Raw genomic sequence first — 16,637 nt, forward strand, 5'->3', positions numbered from 1 at the left:
TGTTACTGCCATGCACACACACACACTGAATGCCTTGTTACTGCCCAGCACACACACACCCTGAATACCCTGTTACTGCCTAGCACACACACACCCTGAATGCCCTGTTACTGCCCAGCACACACGCACACATTGAATACCCTGCTACTGCCCAGCACACACACCCTGAATACCCTGTTACTGCCCAGCACACACGTACACACCCTGAATGCCCTGTTACTACCCCGCATACAGGCACACCCTGAATACCCTGTTACTGCCCATCACACACACACACCCTTAATACCCTGTTGCTGCCCAGCAGACACACATACCTTGAATACCCTGTTACTGCCCAGCACACACACACCCTGAATACTCTGTAACAGCCCAGCACACACGCACACCCTGAATGCCCTGTTACTGCCCAGCACACATACACAGCCTGAATACCCTGCTACTGTCCAGCACACACACACACCCTAAATACCTTGTTACTGCCCAGCACACACACACGCCCTGAATATCTTGTTACTGCCCAGCACACACACACACCCTGAATGTCCTGTTACTGCCCAGCACACACATACACCCTGAATACCCTGTTACTGCCATGCACACACACACACTGAATGCGTTCTTACTGCCCAGCACACACACACCCTGAATACCCTGTTACTGCCCAGCACACACACACCCTGAATGCCCAGTTACTGCCCAGCACACACAGACACCCTGAATGCCCTGTTACTGCCCAGCACACACACACCCTGAATACCCTGTTACTGCCCAGCACACGCACACACCCTGAATACCCTGTTACTGCCCAGCACACACACACACACACACCCTAAATCTCTTGTTACTGCCCAGCACACACGCACACACCCTGAATACCTTGTTACTGCCCAGCAGACACACACACACACACACACACACACACACACACACACAGCCTGAATGCCCTGCTACTACCCAGCACACACTCAAATCCTGAATACCTTGTTACTGCCCAGCACACACACACACCCTGAATGCCCTGTTACTGCCCAGCACACACACACCCTGAATACCCTGTTACTTCCCAGCACACACACACACCCTGAATACCCTGTTACTGCCCAACACACACAGAGACTGAATACCCTGTTACTGCCCAGCACACACTCACACACCCTAAATATCTTGTTACTGCCCAGCACACACACACACACCCTGAATGCCCTGTTACTGCCCAGCACACACACAGCCTGAATACCCTGTTACTTCCCAGCACACACACACGCCCTGAATACCCTGTTACTGCCCAGCACACACACACACACACCCTAAATACCTTGGTACTGCCCAGCACACACACATGCCCTGAATACCTTGTTACTGCCCAGCACACACACACACACCCTGAATGTCCTGTTACTGCCCAGCACACACACACCCTGAATACCCTGTTACTGCCCAGCACACACATACACACTGAATACCCTGTTACTGCCGTGCACACACGCACACATTGAATACCCGGTTACTGCCCAGCACACACACACACCCTGAATACCCTGCCACTGCCCAGCACACACACCCTGAATGCCCTGTTACTGCCCAGCACACACACACCCTGAATGCCCTGTTACTACCCCGCATACACGCACACCCTGAATACCCTGTTACTGCCCATCTCACACACACACACGCAGAATACACTGTTACTGCTCAGCACACACATACACCCTAAATACCCCGATACTGCCCAGCACACACACACCCTGAATGTCCTGTTACTGCCCAGCACACACACACACCCTGAATACCCTGTTACTGCCCAGCACACACGCACACCCTGAATGCCCTGTTACTGCCCAGCACACACACACAGCCTGAATACCCTGTTACTGCCCAGCACACACACACACGCCCTGAATGCCTTGTTACTGCCCAGCACACACACACACCCTGAATGTCCTGTTACTGCCCAGCACACACACACCCTGAATACCCTGTTACTGCCCAGCACACACATACACCCTGAATGCCCAGTTACTGCCCCGCACACACACACCCTGAACTCCCAGTTACTGCCCAGCACACACACACACCCTGAATGCCCTGTTACTGCCCAGCACACACACACACACACACCCTAAATATCTTGTTACTGCCCAGCACACACGCACACACCCTGAATACCTTGTTACTGCCCAGCACACACACACACACACACACACAGCCTGAATGACCTGTTACTTCCCAGCACACACACACAGCCTGAATACCCTGTTACTGCCCAGCACACACACACGCCCTGAATACCTTGTTACTGCCCAGCACACACACACACCCTGAATGTCCTGTTACTGCCCAGCACACACACACCCTGAATACCCTGTTACTGCCCAGCACACACATACACCCTGAATACCCTTTTACTGCCATGCACACACACACACTGAATGCCTTGTTACTGCCCAGCACACACACACCCTGAATACCCTGTTACTGCCCAGCACACACACACCCTGAATACACTGTTACTGCCCAGCACACACACACACCCTGAATACCCTGTTCCTCTCCGGCACACACACAGACCGTAAATACCCTGTTACTGCCCAGCACACACGCACACCCTGAATACACTGTTACTACCTGGCACACAGACACACCCTGAATACCCTGTTACTGCCCAACACACACACACACCCTAAATACCTTGTTACTACCCAGCACACGCGCACAGCCTGAATACCCTGTTACTGTCCAGCACACACACACACACCCTGAATACACTGTTACTGCCCAGCACACATACACACCCCCTAAATACCCTATTGCTGCCCAGCACACACACACACACACACTCTAAATACCCTGTTACTGCCCAACACATGCACACACCCTGAATACCCTGTTACAGCCCAGCACACACGGACACCCTGAATGCCCTGTTACTGCCCAGCACACACACACACACTGAATGCCCTGTTACTGCCCAGCACACACACACACCCGGAATACCCTGTTACTGCCCAACACATGCACACACCCTGAATACCCTGTTACAGCCCAGCACACACGCACACCCTGAATGCCCTGTTACTGCCCAGCACACACACACACACTGAATGCCTTGTTACTGCCCAGCACACACACACACACACTCTGAATGCCCTGTTACTGCCCAGCACACACACACCCTGAATACCCTGTTACTGCCCATCACACACACACACACGCTGAATACCCTGTTACTGCTCAGCACACACATACACCCTAAATACCCCGATACTGCCCAGCACACACACACCTTGAATGTCCTGTTACTGCGCAGCACACACACACACCTTGAATACCCTGTTACTGCCCAGCACACACACACACCCTGAATACCCTGTTACTGCCCAGCACACACGCACACCCTGAATGCCCTGTTACTGCCCAGCACACACACACAGCCTGAATACCCTGTTACTGCCCAGCACACACACACACCCTGAATACCCTGTTCCTCTCCGGCACACACACAGATCGTAAATACCCTGTTACTGCCCAGCACACACGCACACCCTGAATACCCTGTTACTACCTGGCACACAGACACACCCTGAATACCCTGTTACTGCCCAACACACACACACACCCTAAATACCTTGTTACTGCCCAGCACACGCGCACAGCCTGAATACCCTGTTACTGTCCAGCACACACACACACACCCTGAATACACTGTTACTGCCCAGCACACATACACACCCCCTAAATACCCTATTGCTGCCCAGCACACATACACACCCCCTAAATACCCTATTGCTGCCCAGCACACACACACACACACACACACACACACACACACTCTAAATACCCTGTTACTGCCCAACACATGCACACACCCTGAATACCCTGTTACAGCCCAGCACACACGGACACCCTGAATGCCCTGTTACTGCCCAGCACACACACACACACTGAATGCCCTGTTACTGCCCAGCACACACACACACCCGGAATACCCTGTTACTGCCCAACACATGCACACACCCTGAATACCCTGTTGCAGCCCAGCACACACGCACACCCTGAATGCCCTGTTACTGCCCAGCACACACACACACACTGAATGCCTTGTTACTGCCCAGCACACACACACACACACTCTGAATGCCCTGTTACTGCCCAGCACACACACAGCCTGAATACCCTGTTACTGCCCAGCACACACACACACCCTAAATACCTTGTTACTGCCCAGCACACTCACACTCCCTGATTACCTTGTTACTGCCCAGCAAACACACACACCCTCAATATCCTGTTACTGCCAGGCACACACACACCCTGAATACCCTGTTACTGCCTAGCACACACACACCCTGAATGCCCTGTTACTGCCCAGCACACACGCACACATTGAATACCCTGCTACTGCCCAGCACACACACCCTGAATGCCCTGTTACTGCCCAGCACACACGTACACACCCTGAATGCCCTGTTACTACCCCGCATACACTCACACCCTGAATACCCTGTTACTGCCCATCACACACACACACCCTTAATACCCTGTTGCTGCCCAGCACACACACATACCTTGAATACCCTGTTACTGCCCAGCACACACACACCCTGAATACCCTGTAACAGCCCAGCGCACACACACACCCTGAATGCCCTGTTACTGCCCAGCACACATACACAGCCTGAATACCCTGCTACTGCCCAGCACACACACACGCCCTAAATACCTTGTTACTGCCCAGCACACACACACGCCCTGAATACCTTGTTACTGCCCAGCACACACACACACCCTGAATGTCCTGTTACTGCCCAGCACACACACACCCTGAATACCCTGTTACTGCCCAGCACACACATACACCCTGTATACCCTGTTACTGCCATGCACACACACACACTGAATGCCTTCTTACTGCCCAGCACACACACACCCTGAATACCCTGTTACTGCCCAGCACACACACACCCTGAATGCCCAGTTACTGCCCCGCACACACACACCCTGAATGCCCAGTTACTGCCCAGCACACACAGACACCCTGAATGCCCTGTTACTGCCCAGCACACACACACCCTGAATACCCTGTTACTGCCCAGCAGACGCGCACACCCTGAATACCCTGTTACTGCCCAGCACACACGCACACACACACCCTAAATCTCTTGTTACTGCCCAGCACACATGCACACACCCTGAATACCTTGTTACGGCCCAGCACACACACACACACACAGACACACACACACACAGCCTGAATGCCCTGCTACTACCCAGCACACACTCAAACCCTGAATACCTTGTTACTGCCCAGCACACACACACACCCTGAATGCCCTGTTACTGCCCAGCACACACACACCCTGAATACCCTGTTACTGCCCAGCACACACACACACCCTGAATACCCTGTTACTGCCCAACACACACACAGACTGAATACCCTGTTACTGCCCAGCACACACTCACACACCCTAAATATCTTGTTACTGCCCAGCACACACACACACCCTGAATGCCCTGTTACTGCCCAGCACACACACAGCCTGAATACCCTGTTACTGCCCAGCACACACACACGCCCTGAATACCTTGTTACTGCCCAGCACACACACACACACCCTGAATACTCTGTTACTGCCCAGCACACATACACACCCCCTTAATACCCTATTGCTGCCCAGAACACACACACACACACTCTAAATACCCTGTTACTGCCCAACACATGCACACACCCTGAATACCCTGTTACAGCCCAGCACACACACACACCCTGAATGCCCTGTTACTGCCCAGCACACACACACACACTGAATGCCCTGTTACTACCCAGCACACACACACACTGAGTACCTTGTTACTGCCCAGCACACACACACCCTGAGTACCCTGTTACTGCCCAGCACACATGCACACCCTGAATATTCTGTGACTGCCCAGCACACACACACACACCCTGAATACCCTGTTTCTGCCCAGCACACGCAGACCCTGAATGCCCTGTTACTGCCCGCACACACACACCCTGAATGCCCAGTTACTGCCCAGTACACACATACACCCTGAATGCCCTGTTACTGCCCAGCACACACACACCCTGAATACCCTGTTACTGCCCAGCACACACACACACACACACACACACACACACACACACACACAGCCTGAATGACCTGTTACTGCCCAGCACACACACACCCTGAATACCCTGTTACTGCCCAGCACACACACACCCTGAATACGCTGTTACTGCCCAAGACACACACACACCCTAAATACCTTGTTACTGCCCAGCACACACACACACACATCCTGAATACCCTGTTACTGCCCGGCACACACACACACCCTAAATACCCTGTTACTGTCCAGCACACATGCACACCCTGAATACTCTGTGACTGCCCAGCACACACACACACACCCCGAATACCCTGTTACTGCCCAGCACACGCAGACCCTGAATGCCCTGTTACTGCCCCGCACACACACACCCTGAATTCCCAGTTACTGCCCAGTACACACACACACCCTGAATGCCCTGTTACTGCCCAGCACGCACACACCCTGAATACCGTTACTGCCCAGCACACACACACACACACACACACACACACACACAGCCTGAATGCCCTGTTACTACCCAGCACACACTCAAACCCTGAATACCTTGTTACTGCCCAGCACACACACACACCCTGAATGCCCTGTTACTGCCCAGCACACACACACCCTGAATACCCTGTTACTGCCCAGCACACACACACCCTGAATACGCTGTTACTACCCAAGACACACACACACCCTAAATACCTTGTTACTTCCCAGCACACACACACACACATCCTGAATACCCTGTTACTGCCCAGCACACACACACACCCTAAATACCTTGTTACTGCCCAGCACACACACACGCCCTGAATACCTTGTTACTGCCCAGCACACACACACACCCTGAATGCCCTGTTACTGCCCAGCACACACACACACAGCCTGAATACCCTGTTACTGCCCAGCACACACACACACCCTAAATACCTTGGTACTGCCCAGCACACACACATGCCCTGAATACCTTGTTACTGCCCAGCACACACACACACCCTGAATGTCCTGTTACTGCCCAGCACACACACACCCTGAATACCCTGTTACTGCCCAGCACACACATACACCCTGAATACCCTGTTACTGCCGTGCACACACGCACACATTGCATACCCTGTTACTGCCCAGCACACACACACACCCTGAATACCCTGCTACTGCCCAGCACACACACCCTGAATGCCCTGTTACTGCCCAGCACACACACACCCTGAATACCCTGTTACTGCTCAGCACACACATACACCCTAAATACCCCGATACTGCCCAGCACACACACACCTTGAATGTCCTGTTACTGCGCAGCACACTCACACACCTTGAATACCCTGTTACTGCCCAGCACACACACACACCCTGAATACCCTGTTACTGCCCAGCACACACGCACACCCTGAATGCCCTGTTACTGCCCAGCACACACACACAGCCTGAATAACCTGTTACTGCCCAGCACACACACACACGCCCTGAATACCTTGTTACTGCCCAGCACACACACACACCCTGAATGTCCTGTTACTACCCAGCACACACACACCCTGAATACCCTGTTACTGCCCAGCACACACATACACCCTGAATGCCCTGTTACTGCCCAGCACACACACACACACCCTAAATATCTTGTTACTGCCCAGCACACACGCACACACCCTGAATACCTTGTTACTGCCCAGCACACACACACACACACACACACACACACACACACACAGCCTGAATGACCTGTTACTGCCCAGCACACACACACAGCCTGAATACCCTGTTACTGCCCAGCACACACACACGCCCTGAATACCTTGTTACTGCACAGCACACACACACACCCTGAATGTCCTGTTACTGCCCAGCACACACACACCCTGAATACCCTGTTACTGCCCAGCACACAGATACACCCTGAATACCCTTTTACTGCCATGCACACACACACACTGAATGCCTTGTTACTACCCAGCACACACACACCCTGAATACCCTGTTACTGCCCAGCACACACACACCCTGAATACACTGTTACTGCCCAGCACACACGCACACCCTGAATACCCTGTTCCTCTCCGGCACACACACAGACCGTAAATACCCTGTTACTGCCCAGCACAGACGCACACCCTGAATACCCTGTTACTACCTGGCACACAGACACACCCTGAATACCCTGTTACTGCCCAACACACACACACACCCTAAATACCTTGTTACTGCCCAGCACACACGCACAGCCTGAATACCCTGTTACTGTCCAGCACACACACACACACCCTGAATACACTGTTACTGCCCAGTACACATACACACCCCCTAAATACCCTTTTGCTGCCCAGCACACACACACACACACACACACACACACACTCTAAATACCCTGTTACTGCCCAACACATGCACACACCCTGAATACCCTGCTACAGCCCAGCACACACGCACACCCTGAATGCCCTGTTACTGCCCAGCACCCACACACACACTGAATGCCCTGTTACTGCCCAGCACACACACACACCCGGAATACACTGTTACTGCCCAAGACATGCACACACCCTGAATGCCCTGTTACTGCCCAGCACACACACACTCACTGAATGCCTTGTTACTGCCCAGCACACACACACCTTGAATACCCTGTTACTGCCTAGCACACACACACCCTGAATGCCCTGTTACTGCCCAGCACACACGCACACATTGAATACCCTGTTACTGCCCAGCACACTCACACACCCTGAATACCCTGCTACTGCCCAGCACACACACCCTGAATGCCCTGTTACTGCCCAGCACACACACATACCCTGAATACCCTGTTACTGCCCAACACACACACACACCCTAAATACCTTGTTACTGCCCAGCACACACACACACACACCCTGAATACCTTGTTACTGCCCAGCACACACACACACCCTGAATACCCTGTTACTGCCCAGCACACACACACACCCTGAATACCCTGTTACAGCCCGGCACACACGCACACCCTGAATGCCCTGTTACTGCCCAGCACACACACACACACTGAATGCCCTGTTACCGCCCAGCAGACACAACTACCCTGAGTGCCCTATTACTACCCAGCACACACATACACACACACACACACACGAACACGCACACACATAAACACACACTCACACACTCACACTCCCTGAATACCCTGTTACTGCCCAACACACACACACACCCTGAATATCCTGTTACTGCCCAGCACACACACACACCCCCAGAATACCCTGTTACTGCCCAGCATACACACACCCTGAGTACCCTGTTATTGCCCAGCACACATGCACACCCTGAATACTCTGTGACTGCCCAGCACACACACACCCTGAATACGCTGTTACTGCCCAGCACACGCAGACCCTGAATGCCCTGTTACTGCCCTGCACACACACCCTGAATACCCAGTTACTGCCCAGCACACACACACACCCTGAATACCCTGTTACTGCCCAGCACACACACCCTAAATATCTTGTTACTGCCCAGCACACATGCACACACCCTGAATACCTTGTTACTGCCCAGCACACACACACACGCACACCCTGAATGCCCTGTTACTGCCCAGCACACACTCACACCCTGAATACCCTGTTACTGCCCAGCACACACCCACCCTGAATACCCTGTTACTGCCCAGAACACACACACACACACCCTGAATGCCCTGTTACTACCCAGCACACACTCACACCCTGAATACCCTGTTACTGCCCAGCACACACACACCCTGAATACCCTGTTGCTGCCCAGCACACACACACACCCTGAATACCCTGTTACTGCCCAACACACACACAGACTGAATACCCTGTTACTGCCCAGCACACACTCACACACCCTAAATATCTTGTTACTGCCCAGCACACACGCACACACCCTGAATACCTTGTTACTGCCCAGCACACACACACACCCTGAATGCCCTGTTACTGCCTAGCACACACACACCCTGAATGCGCTGTTACTGCCCAGCACACACGCACACATCGAATACCCTGCTACTGCCCAGCACACACACCCTGAATGCCCTGTTACTGCCCAGCACACACGTACACACCCTGAATGCCCTGTTACTACCCCGCATACACGCACACCCTGAATACCCTGTTACTGCCCATCACACACACACACCCTTAATACCCTGTTGCTGCCCAGCACACACACATACCTTGAATGCCCTGTTACTGCCCAGCACACACACACCCTGAATACCCTGTAACAGCCCAGCACACACGCACACCCTGAATACCCTGCTACTGCCCAGCACACACACACACCCTAAATACCTTGTTACTGCCCAGCACACACACACACCCTGAATGTCCTGTTACTGCCATGCACACACACACACTGAATGCCTTCTTACTGCCCAGCACACACACACCCTGAATACCCTGTTACTGCCCAGCACACACACACCCTGAATGCCCAGTTACTGCACCGCACACACACACCCTGAATGCCCAGTTACTGCCCAGCACACACAGACACCCTGAATGCCCTGTTACTGCCCAGCACACACACACCCTGAATACCCTGTTACTGCCCAGCACACGCACACACCCTGAATACCCTGTTACTGCCCAGCACACACACACACACCCTAAATCTCTTGTTACTGCCCAACACACACGCACACACCCTGAATACCTTGTTACTGCCCAGCACACACACACACACACACACAGCCTGAATGCCCTGCTACTACCCAGCACAGACTCAAACCCTGAATACCCTGTTACTGCCCAGCACACACACACACCCTGAATGCCCTGTTACTGCCCAGCACACACACACCCTGAATACCCTGTTACTGCCCAGTACACACACACACCCTGAATACCCTGTTACTGCCCAACACACACACAGACTGAATACCCTGTTACTGCCCAGCACACACTCACACACCCTAAATATCTTGTTACTGCCCAGCACACACACACACACCCTGAATGCCCTGTTACTGCCCAGCACACACACAGCCTGAATACCCTGTTACTGCCCAGCACACACACACGCCCTGAATACCTTGTTACTGCCCAGCACACACACACACACCCTGAATACACTGTTACTGCCCAGCACACATACAGACCCCCTTAATACCCTATTGCTGCCCAGCACACACACACACACACACACTCTAAATACCCTGTTACTGCCCAACACATGCACACACCCTGAATACCCTGTTACAGCCCAGCACACACACACACCCTGAATGCCCTGTTACTGCCCAGCACACACACACACCCTGAATGCCCTGTTACTGCCCAGCACACACACACCCTGAATACCCTGTTACTGCCCAGTACACACACACACCCTGAATACCCTGTTACTGCCCAACACACACACAGACTGAATACCCTGTTACTGCCCAGCACACACTCACACACCCTAAATATCTTGTTACTGCCCAGCACACACACACACACCCTGAATGCCCTGTTACTGCCCAGCACACACACAGCCTGAATACCCTGTTACTGCCCAGCACACACACACGCCCTGAATACCTTGTTACTGCCCAGCACACACACACACACCCTGAATACACTGTTACTGCCCAGCACACATACAGACCCCCTTAATACCCTATTGCTGCCCAGCACACACACACACACACACACTCTAAATACCCTGTTACTGCCCAACACATGCACACACCCTGAATACCCTGTTACAGCCCAGCACACACACACACCCTGAATGCCCTGTTACTGCCCAGCACACACACACACACTGAATGCCCTGTTACTGCCCAGCACACACACACACACTGAATGCCCTGTTACTGCCCAGCACACACACACACTGAGTACCTTGTTACTGCCCAGCACACACACACCCTGAGTACCCTGTTACTGCCCAGCACACATGCACACCCTGAATACTCTGTGACTGCCCAGCACACACACACACACCCTGAATACCCTGTTACTGCCCAGCACACACAGACCCTGAATGCCCTGTTACTGCCCCGCACAACCACACCCTGAATGCCCAGTTACTGCCCAGCACACACACACACCCTGAATGCCCTGTTACTGCCCAGCACACACACACCCTGAATGCCCTGTTACTGCCCAGCACACACACACCCTGAATACCCTGTTACTGCCCAGCACACGCACACACCCTGAATACCCTGTTACTGCCCAGCACACACACACACACACACACACACACACACACACACACACACACAGCCTGAATGCCCTGTTACTACCCAGCACACACTCAAACCCTGAATACCTTGTTACTGCCCAGCACACACACACACCCTGAATGCCCTGTTACTGCCCAGCACACACACACCCTGAATACCCTGTTACTGCCCAGCACACACACACCCTGAATACCCTGTTACTGCCCAAGACACACACACACCCTAAATACTTTGTTACTGCCCAGCACACACACACACAGCCTGAATACCCTGTTACTGCCCAGCACACACACACACCCTGAATGTCCTGTTACTGCCCAGCACACACACACCCTGAATACCCTGTTACTGCCCAGCACACACATACACCCTGAATGCCCAGTTACTGCCCCGCAGACGCACACCCTGAACTCCCAGTTACTGCCCAGCACACACACACACCGTGAATGCCCTGTTACTGCCCAGCACACACACACACACACACACACACACACACACAGCCTGAATGACCTGTTACTGCCCAGCACACACACACACACACACACACAGCCTGAATGACCTGTTACTGCCCAGCACACACACACAGCCTGAATACCCTGTTACTGCCCAGCACACACACACACCCTGAATGTCCTGTTACTGCCCAGCACACACACACCCTGAATACCCTGTTACTGCCCAGCACACACATACACCCTGAATACCCTTTTACTGCCATGCACACACACACACTGAATGCCTTGTTACTGCCCAGCACACACACACCCTGAATACCCTGTTACTGCCCAGCACACACACACCCTGAATACACTGTTACTGCCCAGCACACACACACACCCTGAATACCCTGTTCCTCTCCGGCACACACACAGACCGTAAATACCCTGTTACTGCCCAGCACAGACGCACACCCTGAATACCCTTTTACTACCTGGCACACAGACACACCCTGAATACCCTGTTACTGCCCAACACACACACACACCCTAAATACCTTGTTACTGCCCAGCAAACGCGCACACCCTGAATGCCCTGTTACTGCCCAGCACACACACACACACTGAATGCCCTGTTACTGCCCAGCACACACACACACCCGGAATACCCTGTTACTGCCCAACACATGCACACATCCTGAATACCCTGTTACAGCCCAGCACACACGCACACCCTGAATGCCCTGTTACTGCCCAGCACACACACACACACTGAATGCCTTGTTACTGCCCAGCACACACACACCCTGAATATCCTGTTACTGCCTAGCACACACACACCCTGAATGCCCTGTTACTGCCCAGCACACACGCACGCATTGAATACCCTGTTACTGCCCAGCACACACACACACCCTGAATACCCTGCTACTGCCCAGCACACACACCCTGAATGCCCTGTTACTGCCCAGCACACACACACACCCGGAATACCCTGTTACTGCCCAACACATGCACACACCCTGAATACCCTGTTACAGCCCAGCACACACGCACACCCTGAATGCCCTGTTACTGCCCAGCACACACACACACTGAATGCCTTGTTACTGCCCAGCACACACACACCCTGAATACCCTGTTACTGCCTAGCACATACACACCCTGAATGCCCTGTTACTGCCCAGCACACACGCACACATTGAATACCCTGTTACTGCCCAGCACACACACACACCCTGAATACCCTGCTACTGCCCAGCACACACACCCTGAATGCCCTGTTACTGCCCAGCACACACACATACCCTGAATACCCTGTTACTGCCCAACACACACACACACCCCCTAAATACCTTGTTACTGCCCAGCACACACACACACACCCTGAATACCTTGTTACTGCCCAGCACACACACACACCCTGAATACCCTGTTACTGCCCAGCACACACACACACCCTGAATACCCTGTTACAGCCCAGCACACACGCACACCCTGAATGCCCTGTTACTGCCCAGCACACACACACACACTGAATGCCCTGTTACCGCCCAGCAGACACAACTACCCTGAGTGCCCTATTACTGCCCAGCACACACATACACACACACACACACACGAACACGCACACACATAAGCACACACTCACACACCCTGAATACCCTGTTACTGCCCAACACACACACACACCCTGAATATCCTGTTACTGCCCAGCATACACACACCCTGAGTACCCTGTTATTGCCCAGCACACATGCACACCCTAAATACTCTGTGACTGCCCAGCACACACACACCCTGAACACGCTGTTACTGCCCAGCACACGCAGACCCTGAATGCCCTGTTACTGCCCTGCACACACACCCTGAATACCCAGTTACTGCCCAGCACACACACACACCCTGAATACCCTGTTACTGCCCAGCACACACACCCTAAATATCTTGTTACTGCCCAGCACACATGCACACACCCTGAATACCTTGTTACTGCCCAGCACACACACACACGCACACCCTGAATGCCCTGTTACTGCCCAGCACACACTCACACCCTGAATACCCTGTTACTGCCCAGCACACACACACCCTGAATACCCTGTTACTGCCCAGAACACACACACACACACCCTGAATGCCCTGTTACTACCCAGCACACACTCACACCCTGAATACCCTGTTACTGCCCAGCACACACACACCCTGAATACCCTGTTACTGCCCAGCACACACACACACCCTGAATACCCTGTTACTGCCCAACACACACACAGACTGAATACCCTGTTACTGCCCAGCACACACTCACACACCCTAAATATCTTGTTACTGCCCAGCACACACGCACACACCCTGAATACCTTGTTACTGCCCAGCACACACACACACCCTGAATGCCCTGTTACTGCCCAGCACACACACACACCCTGAATACCCTGTTACTGGCCAGCACACACTCTCACCCTGAATACCCTGTTACTGCCATGCACACACACACACTGAATGCCATTTCAAGGAACAAGCATCTTATTGAATCAGTTACATGCATAGTCAGATGTCATGTTCCTTACAAATATTGAAATTAGTCTTCAGAATGTGGAAATGTGCTTGCAGAACAGAAGCTCTCTCTACACAGAATTTTCATGGACTGCAGTTCTTTAAATCAACAACATCTCAATAGTCCATTTAATTTCAGAGAATATATGCAATTAACAACCCAAAATTCTGTTTTGCATCTCAGCAGGTACTTAACTATGCATATGTCGGGAACTAATAATGGAAAGCAAGGATGTGGCAGATTAATTAACTTGGTCATTTGCATCAGCTCCACTTATTTTTATGGAAAGAAAGGAAGAAATCAAGAGCATTACGATCACCAGGGCTGTGATACTCAGCAAATCATTGGAGCTGGGGCCTGATAAGTCTCTGGTCCTGACAAATTTCACCCGAGGGTCTTAAAGCAAGTGGCTAGTGAGGGAGCTGACACATCTGTATTCATGTGTCAAACTTCTGTAGATATGTGGTGGAAAGTGTGCTGACTGGCTGTATTATGGCCTGGTATGGAAACCCCAAGGCCTTTGAGTGGAAAATCCTACAATAGGTACTGGATTCGACCTGGTACATCATGGGTAAAACCCTCCCAACCATTGAGCACATCTACATGAAACGATGCCTTAGAAAAGCAGCATCCATCATCAATGATCCTCACCACCCAGGCCATGCTCTTTTCTCACTGGTGTCATCAGGTAGAAGGTACAAGTGCCTCAGGACTCACATCACCAGGCTCAAGAACAATTTCTACCCCTCAATCATCAGGATCTTGAACAAAAATGGATAGCTACACTCATTGAAGGAGTCTTTTATCTTGTTATTTCATGCTCGTTATTTTTTACTATTTACTTATACCTGCATTTGCACAGTTTGTTTACAAATAACAGTTCTTGATGTTTACAGTTTGCAGTTACTGGTCTATAGATTTGTAATGGTCAACCAGCCTCCCTGTGATGTGGGATGAAACTCTTGTAATCTCAGGGATCACACTAGAGGTCTACTTATTGATTTATTTAACGATTACAGCGCAGAACAGGCCCTTCGGCCCATCCAGCTATTTAATACTAGCCCAATCACGGAATACTTACAATAACAGATTAACCCTTTTAATCAGTATGTCTTTGGAATGTGGAAGGAAACCCGAGCACCTGGAGGAAACCCGTGTGCACAGAGGAAGAATGTACAGATGGTGCCGGAATTGAACTCTGAACTCTGAACTCTGACACCATGAGCATTAATAGCTTCACACTAACAGCGACAGCACCATGGTGCCTTCTTTGACTGAACCAGCAACAGCCCTGTTAATTGTGTCCCTGTGGCACTTCAGCCTGTTGTAGTCCCTCTCTTCCCTG

This window comes from Mobula birostris, chromosome 8 (assembly GCF_030028105.1).
Source record: "Mobula birostris isolate sMobBir1 chromosome 8, sMobBir1.hap1, whole genome shotgun sequence".
Taxonomy (NCBI): domain Eukaryota; kingdom Metazoa; phylum Chordata; class Chondrichthyes; order Myliobatiformes; family Myliobatidae; genus Mobula; species Mobula birostris.